The sequence below is a fragment of the Rhipicephalus microplus genome, chromosome 7 (genome assembly GCF_043290135.1).
Source record: "Rhipicephalus microplus isolate Deutch F79 chromosome 7, USDA_Rmic, whole genome shotgun sequence".
Classification (NCBI taxonomy): domain Eukaryota; kingdom Metazoa; phylum Arthropoda; class Arachnida; order Ixodida; family Ixodidae; genus Rhipicephalus; species Rhipicephalus microplus.
Window position 1 is genome coordinate 147,059,868 of NC_134706.1, and position 12,499 is coordinate 147,072,366.

Here is a 12,499-nt window from a genome sequence, read left to right on the forward strand (position 1 = left end):
AGTGCAGAGCGATCGGTCAGATTATTACTCGTTTTTTTCATCGCAACGTGCCTGCTTCTTTTCGTTGCAACGATATTATTGCACACTACATTATCACTGTTTCATATAAACCACGGAGCCGCCACTTCAATATGGGATGGTTCCTTCAGGGCTCTGATGACAGAGAAACAAGAATATAGCATATGATAATAACTCAACCATAAAATTGATGTACAACATAAATTTATTTAGAAGTAACATCTCAATTGGGCTGCAGTTTAGGAGAATTTTCGAGGCAGCCATACCAAATTACGTATATATCTACAAATCTCGCTGACTTCACTCAGCCAATTGTTTGCTGTGTGTTGGTGTTACTGTGTTCTGCGAATGGTGCTGAAGTCTAAATCGGGATGCTGATGCTATTGTTCCAACAGTCAACTGACCCTAGCTGTTTCAACAAAGCAACCTCACCTGATCAATATACCCAGCACCTGACATTTGTATAAAATATCACAGATATATGATGCAGCGATTTCCTCGTAAATTGGCCTTATGCGGTCCAATCATCAAATCCTTTCAGAAGACGTGTAGATTTCAAATTACATACTGATAGTGACAGCGTTCATCGTGTCTGATCCACTACATATACCATGTGGCATGAGAACTTCCAGGCAGACATTTCTACGAATTTTCCAGCCTTGAATTTTGTAATGCTTGCCTCAACAACATACTCATCATGAGTTCGTCAGATTAGCATAGTTCACATTTGAATTCTGTAATCCAACACCTGAACAAGGCACATTTGTCAGCATAAGCAGGTGTGCCCTTGATGTCCAAAAACTCACCTTGTCTATCCCTGTCATCTAAGCATCAAGTTTCCAGCACTACGAAGGCAGATTTAAAGGTGTTGAGAGCTTCCAATCTCCGAATACTAGATGCTGACAAGCCCTACAAGCTCCTTCGTCTTATTTTTGTAAACTACGTGCTACACTAACATTTTGTATCATGGTGCCAGACCATTATGCATATTCCTTCCACTTGTGTTATTGATACGCAGAAATGCTAATATATTGAGCTCCATAGACCAAGATCTCTCATACAAACTTTTGGGGATCAACAAATGCTTGCGCGGCAGTATATGGTACTTTCTGAAGATAAAATGAAAGTTACACTATACATCATCGTACGACATCATGAATGCAATTTGTACTACATCGCCGCCTCGTCAAAGGAGTACATATGGTGGCCAATCAGTTCCCTGACATGTCCTAAACACTTTTCCCACTATCTGAGCAGCATCACAGCATTTTTTGGCGGAGACTGAAGCCAATAGGTCCTCTCAAATTTCACCAAATCTTGTGGTTGACCCTGTAAACATATCCAGCAATGTCACAATGCGACTGAATCTTGAGTGCCATAAAGCAGTCAACTCAGGTGGTACCCGCGTTATGCTATACTACACCTTATGTAATTTACCTGGGAAAGTCTTTGAATTTCCGCTGTTCTTGGGTGTACGTGAAAGATTCTCTAATTGTGGTATACCTAATTGTGCTTACAAGTGGGCATAAATGGTTAGTGCTTATGTAATTTTATTATTACATGAAAGAAATTAAGCGATTTCTCTGTCATGGATTATGTGACCACATCTCCTATCAGTACACGTTACACTTTCTCAGTTACAATCGTGATATCCATATTCCCGTGAACTGCACCAGATGTCAAACATATCAGAAACATATCATAGGAGCTGTCAAGAATGATGCAGAGTCGCAGAGCTGTCAACATTGCTGCAGTGATGCAGAGTCGTTTGCCAGTAATAGGAGACATATTTGCTTCAGCACATGCTGTGACCCAAGAACTGACAATTTATGCCCATTTGCAAGCCCCACTAGGCACATGGGCACAACTAGACTGTCTTTTATGTCCAAATACACGGGAAATCCATGGCTTCCCCACGCAGATAACATAAGGTGTATGACATCATAGGGTGTACGTACCACCTGTGCTGAATGCTTTGCAGCACTTCAAGATTGAATCACATATTGACAATGCAGGAAATGTTGCAGGCTCAAAACACTTGATTCACCCACGTTCATGAAGATCTTACCGTGCCATTGACTATACTGCTGCCTTGCAACTGACAAACTTGTAGGCTTGTGTTGATTGCATGGTTCAGCGTTTGGTGGAATATATTCTTACTCCAGACAGTACTAAATTATGCACTGTTCCTTCAGCTTTTAGAGGTGCTGGCTGCATCACTCATGTCAACCTTGGTCCCAGCAGATAGAGAAATCCCATATGAACCCACATTATTCTATCAAGCCCTACCTCTCAATGAGAATGCAAATAATGAAATGTATGTGCATGACATTCAAGGCAGACATTGATTGCAACGCTGTAAAACTTGCTTTAGGCATGACTGTAGGTCTACCCAGTGACCATTTTTTTTTATTCCGATGGACACGAGGCCCACCTTCCTGCCAGTGACTACACATCTCGTCTCTGTTACGTCATAAAGAAGATTCTTCCTATAGCTCTGTGACAGCACACTGTAAGGCACATATGGTAGCAGTGAACTAGACCTCTGTTCACGCATGCCTAATGAAATATATGGGTTAACCATTCCTCATCGGTGTCATGCTGCCAACTTAAAAAAACCTTTCTCTCAATTAACTCTTACTGTAGTCTTATAAAACAAAACAGATAATTCACTTCCTATACAGAAGTAATCATCTGTGCATCTATGCTGTTTCACATCATGTCGATGATCAGCAGGTCATCGGAACAGTCTTATCTTGTCTGGGAGGTCGATATTTCGGTTGGCAATGCTGAGTTGGATCTAGTGTTTACGATTTCTTGCGGTATCCACTCAGGCATAAGTTCATGGTTGGTGGTTGACATGTTTATTGTGTCGCATTGTAGTCTGCCTTCCTGTCTCGTCCACTTGCATTCAGCCCCTTAGAGGGTATGTTCAAGAGTTGTACTGAAGCATATTGTTAAGAATGCAGGTCCAAGTATCTGCCGTCGGTGCATACAAGCCCGATTTGAGTAATGGCTTTCTTCTGCATCAGTGCGTATTCATCGTAACGTTCTTGTGGAAGAAAAGCATTGAAGGTAGCATTTCATAACTTTTCAGTGCTGTGCATGAACTGCTCTCACGACTGAAAGGCTTGTTTGTTGTGGTGCTGTTTCCTCAGGCAGGGCCACACAGCGTCCTGTAGCTTTATAATATTTGAAATATATATATATTATAATATATGAAAAACTGCCTTTTGAACTAGTAGTGTTCGTCCTACCTATGTACTCCTCCTATATTCTGACTCTTAATTCAGCAGCCTCTAACGCTGTAACGCTTCAGATACATAGGTAGTGTTATATACGTAGGTAATATTGTTAACAATTGTATAAAGCTTTTTTTGCTGTTTCTTTCATTCGTTTCAATTTTGTGCTGCCACGTGCTTCATGTGACTTTTACCGAAAAATATTTACACATTTTGTAATATACACTTATTTATTATCGTTCCAAGATATAGTGTTATTGTTTGCGGCTTAGTTTGTTGTTTTCTTTTTTATTCACAGCCATTAATTTACATATGTACATGTATACATTCTTTTTTATCTACTTTTGTAAATCAGGATGTACACTCTGATTGATTGATATGTGGGGTTTAACGTCCCAAAACCACTATATGATTATGAGAGGCGCCGTAGTGGAGGGCTCCGGAAATTTAGACCACCTGAGGTTCTTCAACGTGCACCCAAATCTGAGCACACGGAGGATGTACACTCTCTCACATACTGTTCCCTCGTGGAACCTGTAGGATCTTTGTATAAATACTCAATGAATAACTTAAGAAAGATGCAAATAAAATATTAAAGCATTCTGAGCGGGGTTCCGACCTGGCTCGTTTGAGTGGCGAGTGAGTGTTCTAGCAAAAAGCCATGCCTCTGCCTTGCATTACAGTGAAAATAATTTTCTCTGCATGTAACAGTAGTCATAGTAACTTTCATGCTTTTTAACACGCGCATTCTGTATACGTGATTCACAATACCACATGAAATATTGCAGTAATATTGCGTGGTACAAACGCACATTGCCTTCAGCCGTGAGAATATGGGATAATCATAATGGCTCCATAGAACGTTCCTCGTCTAGCTTTTGCGTTGGCTTTCCTGCGCATTCAGTTCCGGCCTTGCGTTTTATTGTTCCTGAAACACTCTTAGCACGTGCCATATAGCTGAAATATTCAACCAATTCTGAAATAAGGTATAATTTGTTAAAAACCACAATACCAAAACCCTACCGAGTGCACTTCTACGTGTGACGTAATCATTTGGATCAACATCCTGATACGCATATGGCCCACCATATGGCACTACGTGTACACGTCGTCTAAGTTTGTGCCTGTGGTTATCGGCTAAAACACTAACGCTGTTATGGTGAATATATAGGAAATCGGGTGCAGCCCACAGCACAACACCACTTGGTGCCTATGAAAGGCCCACCAACAAGAAAAAGGAAATCGCACGCTCAACCAAGCAAGTGCCGGCTAACCCACACAATCCTTAGCAGACAAGCCGATTCTGCAGTGGCACATCAGCTCCGTCACTTCCGTCAGGTAAAACTGAACGTCACACACACACTGTTGCTATTGATTATGTAAAGCGATGTGCGCGTTTGAAAGCAAGCTATAAAGTTCATTTGAAAAAAAAAAACTGCGGAAACTCAAGCTTTCAACTTTTCATGAATGGCGCAAACATGCAAATGAGCCCGCTAAGTCAATTTTAATAAGATACATCGAGCTTGAAAAATTGCTAGTGTTGGCCTTTAGGAGACCCCGAATTTTTTTCAGGTCATTACTGGCGAGTCATAATTGTCAATATCTTACCCTCCACGCTGAACATGGTTGGCGCCAAGTCAAGTGGTGATCACGCGAGCACCCAAACCTAGGCTGATAGATAGATAGATAGATAGATAATTAGATATATGATATACATGCCAGCAATAAGCAATTAATGCTTCGTTTTTATTGAGCGAGGTGAAGGGCAAATGGATCGTCATATTTATGGACCCTGCGTTCGCTCTATTTCTTCCTCGTTTGCTCAATTGGTTACGCTGCCAAGGCAGCGGCGACGGCTCTCAACGCAGCAATGGGCTTTTGAAAGCTGTGAGCTAAAATCAATTCTAGCCTTTTTGACCTAAGCACACAATATAAGCGCAAGAAGCAAAAAGAAAAAAAAGTCGCAGCTCTGCCATAAAGGCGGAGCAACGAACACGATAGCAACAAATTGGAAGGTCATGCGCCGAGTAGAAAGCAGATGCAGATCTCACGCACAAATCAGATCTCACGCACAAATGCAGATCTCACGCACAAATGAAGCATAAAACAAACTCCCAGCTATGGATGAACGCGAATTAGCGTCTCAGTTGTTACTTTGCTGTGTCTGAAAAGTGAACCCTTTTCGCAAACCTAGACCTTGCAACAATTGCAGTTACCTTTGTGCGCCAGTAGCTACAGCAAAATTGTTCCCAGAAAAGCCCAGTCCAGACAAGAAGTACAATCCTTCCCTTTCTCTCCGCGGGCCAAATTACGCGTTACCGATGAGAGCGCGCGCCACCGCGCCGTGACGATGTCGCAACGCGCGCTTATTGCGCGATCTTGACGGTAATGCTGAACCACAATTGTTCCTCCCATGGTGCCCGCCAACGTTGGGAAATGGTATATATAAATAACTTGCCCTTTGAATATTGAAGCAGGTTCTTCTGTATACTCAGTGGTTAACGCATCGCATTCACTATGCAGTGGTTGTACGTTCGATTATACGCGCCGGAGTCTTTTTCACAATTCTTTTTTTCTTCAATATATATATATATATATATATATATATATATATATATATATATATATATATATATATATATATATATATATATATATATATATATATATATATATATATATATATAATATATATATATATATATATATATATATATATATATATATATATATATATATATATACATACACGGTCAGTGACGGTGACGCGCCGGCAATATTCATTCAGAGGAGACTGTCCAACTAATGCTATAGCAATATTACTGTGCTCGCTTAAGTGAAACTGTTGTGTGATCCTCGCCTCAGGAAACGCTAGTTTTATTTAGACCGTCTCCTGCACAAGAGTACCTGAAAAAAAAACTTGCGTTCTGGTTTTCTCTTTAACGTAGGCTTCACGTGTTGTGAGTGAGCACATTAGGAGTCTCTTGTCGGGCCTCTAGCAAGGGTTTTTCTTGCAATAGCAAATATACAGACACTCTCAGCTGGTTTTTGCAACCAGCGTCGGCATTTATCACCGTCGTCCTTCACAAGATGTGTATACGTAGCCCTAAATATAAGAACGGGAGAAAGAAAAATAACTAGTAAAAAGACTTCGGCACACGGAATCGAGCATCTGACCTTTCGTTCCTAAGCGCGTGACGTGAGCCACAGAGCCACGAAGAATTGCCTCCTTCATCGTTCAAACGGCAAGCTTACCGTACCACTTACCACTGACGGTGCCGAAAACGATGAAAATTTCAGCGTATTTTGAACACTACCAGCGAGATGGCACTATGAGCGCTCGGCTCCCGGCTGGTTATGGGGCACCGACGCGCGCTCATCTAGAACGCGTACTTTGCCCCGCGGAGGGTGGGGGGAGGTCAAATGCCCATGCGCGTGCACTTGTGGTGCGGCGTGGATAAATGGTGGACATTTGGTCTTAAGAGGAACAATTGCGTTGTAGTTGCCGGGTACACAAAGTTCACTCTGGTCACTTAGCGAAAAGAGCACGCTTTTCATAAACAGCGAATATAGAACTGGGACACTTGTTAGTTTTCACTCATCTGAACGCGTTATCACTCCAGGTCATTGGTTACAATTTAATTTGTCAAGAAGTAGGCTTTTAGGTTGTAGTCTCACCATCAAAAATGTTCAAGTTGCGGACAGTTTTACTTGACCACATACTCTTATTTCGCCACAGCGCACCCGGTATGCTGCAGATGCCTTTGGTGGCGCATTGAAAGTGACGGTCATCGAGCTCAATGGTAGCAAGCACAAACGGGAATTTCACTTCATTTTTCAGGAGGATGCAGATTTATGAACCACATGATGCAGAATGGTGAAGTTTTGGCCTTGAGGTCTCCTTGTCTTCGGCTTACGTGCCAGAATGATGGACTCGGACTCAAGGTTGACACGTAAGAATGCTTAATCTCCAATTCTAGGAACTATGTATTTAGTACCTCAAGGAAATCAAGCTTCGACGAACGTTCGGCGTGTATCAGAGTCTTATATGAGCTGTTTGAACTGATCTTGCAAGGAGTTCTGTTTACGTTTTTCAAAAAAATGAAGAACCACAAAAGTGAAGAACAAAGACGACACTTTCTGAACAAGGTGCCTTTTTTCAACTTTATAGATCTTCATTGAGGCATGTCACGGTGAAGTTAATGTACTGTAGCAGGTTCGAAGGAAATGATAAGGACGAAGCGGGCATTCTCGTTGGCGCACACATATTCAAACATTTAGTTCATAGAAGGATAACTATACAAGCAAGTCGCGTTATATACAATGTGCAGATAAATGCCTATAGTTATAGAACCAATTTACAGTTCACATGCAAAGAAGCAGGAAAATTCAAGGACGTCACATCACCGTGCGTTTCGGCCGGAGACATAAGGAGCGTCAATGATGTGACGCCTCGCGGCGTTAAGTCGGACTCGATGCGCCGCTGGGGTCAACCGATGAATCGCGAATGAATATTGTGCGTGTGCCTCGTAGTTACGCACGTTCTTGTGAACTTTGGGGAGGCCCAAGGACTTCTTCTTTATTCAGAGCCACAGGCCCCGAGACATTAAGCGTCGGCAGAAGCGTCGGGAACTCTCTCCCACGCTACTTGTTCTTCCACTGAACTCGTTTTATTTTCCCCAGTGCTCGTGCCAGGAGCGCTAACACAACACCACCTAGAACTAGCAGAAGGCCCGCGCATGTCCCCTTCCCCACACCAACTACTTCACGACTGTGAGATCTGCAGGCCTGACTACGCGCCATGTGCGCGACAGAGAGAGATAACACGGCGCGACTCGGCTTGGCTTCCGGCTGTGACTAGTACCAAAATGATCTGCCAGCATGCGCGTTGGGAGTAAAAAACAGTTTATTGAATGTGGCTGCCGTGTGGTTTTTATGCTTAAAATAAGGAAAAGTTATGTGTCGTAATTTACGTCCTCGTCTATTCATGTGGTGCAGTACTGCTTATAAAAATTGCGGTATACTGGAGGCTTGAATACATAAGAGGACCAATGCTAGCAGTGTCAGCCAAAGCATCTGGCAACGCTGAAGTGCTGCAGTATGCAGCAGCTTGTATGTTGGCATGCAGGTTCTTTTTTTGTACTCAATTGTTCAGGAGTGCTGAATGAGCTTTTTCTGGTGTGCTGTCGAAAATGCCTGGGTGCTGTTGTGCACCAAATTGTCGGTCCAAATACGCTAATGGACTGCGAGCACGCGTGTACAGATATCCGTTGGACCCCACCGAAAATTCAGTGTAGACGAAGGCCGTGCGATGAAAACTTCGCACCTACGATGTTCACTGTGATAAGCAAATATTCCCCTTTGTTTTCCGGCAGTCGTGATTCTCATGTGAACAAGCTCTAGTTGATTGCGTGACGCATGCAGCAGTTACAACGCATAATACACAATAAGGAATGGCAACTGAGCAAAAAGTGCGCTTCAGTGTAATACTGTTCTTTGTTCGTGCTGAGAAGTGTATAGTGCTATGTTTACGGCTCAGGTTTCCCATGTGTGATTTTGCCTATTCAAAATATAATTTGGCGCAATGTATTTGCGAGTAAATCTGCATGTGTAGAACTTAAAATGTAGACAGCGTAGTTAATTTGCAAGTGGGGCGTTCGCTACTACTTGAGTGCCGAAAAAACGATGGCTCGTGGTTTAACGACTCAGCGCAAGGTTCGCTAAGTGAGTCGTCAATCTTGTTGACTGCGTGGCCGTAGTTCCCATACTTATCAGATGAATAAAGCAAAATAATTTGTCTTAACCTTTATTAAGGCACACTCAGCTCGTATAACCTTACATTCAAGGTCCGTGAGCATCAATTTCTTAAAAGTGACTTTGTAGACTGCACCAGTTACACTGACAGCATGACTGCAAAATAAATTGCAGTACTCTTCAAGATGAGGCGCTTGAATCCTTTTGCAATACCAAGCGTTTTCCCTAATTGACCTGCTTACTTGTCTTGTGAAGAAACTTCTGCACGCGAGAGCCCAGCAGAAAAGCGCGCTCGTCTGGACGCAAAAGCATTGCAGGAGGCAATGAGATTATCAGAGCAGTCTTACGAAGCGGAAGAAAAAAAGAATGGCATTGCCACTTTCGAAGACCTATTTACAGCAGTAGAGGGCCTCTTTCTTGTCGACTTCTGGTTCAAGGTGGTCACCGAGAAACAATAACTTTTTCTCAAATTCAGCGATCAAGGTTCTCCAGTTGTGCATCATGCAGTGAGAGTGGCATCCGACCTTTCTTTGGCAGTGTATGTTCGTAAAGTGAGATTACAAAACCTAGGTTCCTATGTGGTTCCTACGACAATTTCTAACTTGAGAGTGCTTCACAAAGTTCTGTGCGATGTGAAAGATGTTGCTAGGAATTCTACAAATAATGAGCTCCAACTAGAAATTCTCCTGAAGCGTGTCGTGGCACTCATGGAGCAACTGTCATCTTCAGCTCTTTCGCATGAGTGGCAATATCAAGTCGTCAAATTTGTGACTCGGCAACTTCAAGTTCTCATTACTAAGGCGTCGACTTACCCAGCTGACCTTCTGGTGTTCTGCAGCCTTGTGTACACAATATCGTTACACGCATACAGATTCATTAGGAGTACAGCAAAATAAAAGCTCCCACATCCACAGACTATAAGACAAATTTTGGCCTCTTATTCTGCTAGCTCATTCAGAGATTATCAATAGTATTCCTTCCTCTCTTACGCAAGAAGGCTAGCATCAATACTGAAAGATCATGAGCGCTTTGTGACACCTATAGTGAACAAGATTCACCTACAGGAATTCTTTCAGAACAATGGTGGTAATGTCATTGGTGCAGCGACAAAGACAGCATACGTCTTCATGATACAAAGCTTGTTATCATCAAACAAGGATGTTGTGCATATATATCCAGTAGCACGAATAGAAGCGAAACAGCTCCACGAATTTTTAGATATGCTGATAAGACACCTGGAAGACATTGGAATACGGGTAGGTGCAGTGGTGTCTGACAACAGCCCGATTAACCAAAAGGCTGTCATTTTTTGCTGATCCTTCCAAAGTGATGATTGTACACAGGCACCCATAAGACTCATCAAGACCCTCAATTTATACTCGGGATTCAGTGCATATATTAAAGTGCATTCGCAATAACTGGCTGAATCAGCGTAATTGTGGAAGATGCGTCTTCTTTTCCAATTTCAGTGCCCTCTCGAAAAACTCATCTCTCCTGACAGCTTCGTTTAACACACTAAGCAAGTTGCATGAAGGAGACAAAAATGACCTTTCGCGAATAGCACCAACTTTGTTCTTCAAGTCACTGAATTCATTCAATCTATAGCGACCGAATATAAAGCTCGCACTGAGTATCTTTAACAGTTCAACTACTGCAGCACCAAAAAACACGAAAGCTGCATTTGAGGATAAGCTGCTACACTCGAATTTATTAACATTGTTTTTACGTGGTGGAATGTAGTCGGTGTCAAGATATTATAAGCTTTTGAAATTGGTCTCCGAGACCCATTTCAAGAGCTGATAAGTGCGCTGCAATGCCACCAAAATGAGTTTCTAAACAAGATCGTAGTTTTGTGTGGCCAATGTCAGAGCTTGAAGTAAGATGCTGGCCAGTCAACTCGTGAAACGCACAAGGCACTGCGACATACCTCACATGCCTTTGTTGAGGTGTCAATGTATTGCAATAAAGAACTTGGGTTCAAATATGTTTTGCTTGGGAAAGTTCAAGCCGACAGATAGGAAGACAGGTTTGGCAGGCACAGGCAACTGTCTAGGGCCCAATATAACGTTTCTATACGTCAGATTTATGAATCCGAGCAGAAGCTTAGACTTCAGAAGCTGCTCGATCTTCCAAACTTGAATACCATTGCACCTTGCATGGCTACCACTGTTTTGAATTTCCTTTTTAAAGAGTTTGATGTTGCTATGATGGACGATGGTGTGAAGGAAAAAGCGAAAATGGTACCAGTTATTACATATGTAGCAGGGTAGTGGGTACATGCTGCAGTGAAGAAACTTGCCTGCTCTTCTTGCCAAGAAAACTTAACTGTTCAGAATCTGACCATTTACTTGGAAGGTGATGTGCTGAAAGCAAGTGCAACGCGTCGTGAACTGAAATTTGTACAAGCGGTAAAACTGAACGCCATTCTCACAATTGAAATTGTCCTTGACAAACTGAGGAGTCCGAAGTGCGCGTTACAATTTTTTCATTGCGCAAAAAAAAAGAAGTTCTTGTAAGCCTCGCGACTTCCCCTGTTGAATGCAATGATTACTTGGATTTCTGAGATGGTGACCTCTAATCTGAACTTGTTTTAAACTATGTTCTCAGTGCTGCTGCCAACACGGTTCTGAATGGGTTGTGCAAAGTTAATAATAACCAGCTGAATGAAAGCAAGGGTGCAAAGCAGGACAAAGCTTAAAATAACTGTACTAAAAGCAAGGCTGCCAAGAGGAAACTGAGCACAATTTATTCAAGCACAATTCAAACGAATGGTTCTTGCTGTTTGAAATATGGTGTATCATGCATAAATATGTCTCACAACGAAATTTTGAGCCTCTTTTAAACCTCACGAAATGACTGCGCGTCCTGTTAAAAATTTCACAAGTATCTCATGAATTATTTCAATCGAGCGTTCAGGTAAAACTTACTGAAAATCTTCCATATAGCAAATATACTGTGCACTTAAAGCAAAGCAAATGTTAAAAAAAATAATGTAGAGAAATTGCGACTTCGGAATGAGAGAACGTAGCATTGGGTAAAGAAGACTTTTAGACTGATCTCACTGCGCTGACGTCAAGCAGCCCTGCACAGGCCTTCTCTAGTTCTAGGTGGTGTTGGTTAACGACATTTCTCATCTTCTTCTTTTCGTTTTCTGTCTGTGTCACAGTGGCTCAACAGCATGGTCGTCCTTGTCGACATCATTTCACTGCAGTTCTTAAACTGAACGGATGACAGGGCACTCCTGTTATTTAAATTTTGCTCTTTTGCGACGTAATGATAATGAACAAATGGGAACATTGACATACATAAACGCGTGTGTTGCTTAGTATATTCCACTCCCCGAAAGCTGATATTCTGAATTTCAAGCTAGCAGCAAAAAAAAAATCTCGTGAGTGGAACATAGTATTCGTCAAGAATCAGCGTTATGAAAATATATACTGCGCAGTTGAAAGTCAAAACAATCTCACTTTATTCTTCTGGTTGTC

General features: G+C 42.1%; 1 long non-coding RNA gene across 2 annotated transcripts in view; it reads left to right on the forward strand.

Moving 5' to 3' along the window:
• Window positions 1-12,499, forward strand: part of LOC142767100 (uncharacterized) — an 83,361-nt gene that overhangs the window by 53,250 nt on the left and 17,612 nt on the right. For both annotated transcript variants that reach the window (XR_012884750.1, XR_012884751.1), the window contains exon 3: window positions 7,102-7,213. This is a non-coding gene — a long non-coding RNA (uncharacterized LOC142767100). The remainder of the gene's footprint in view (window positions 1-7,101; window positions 7,214-12,499) is intronic.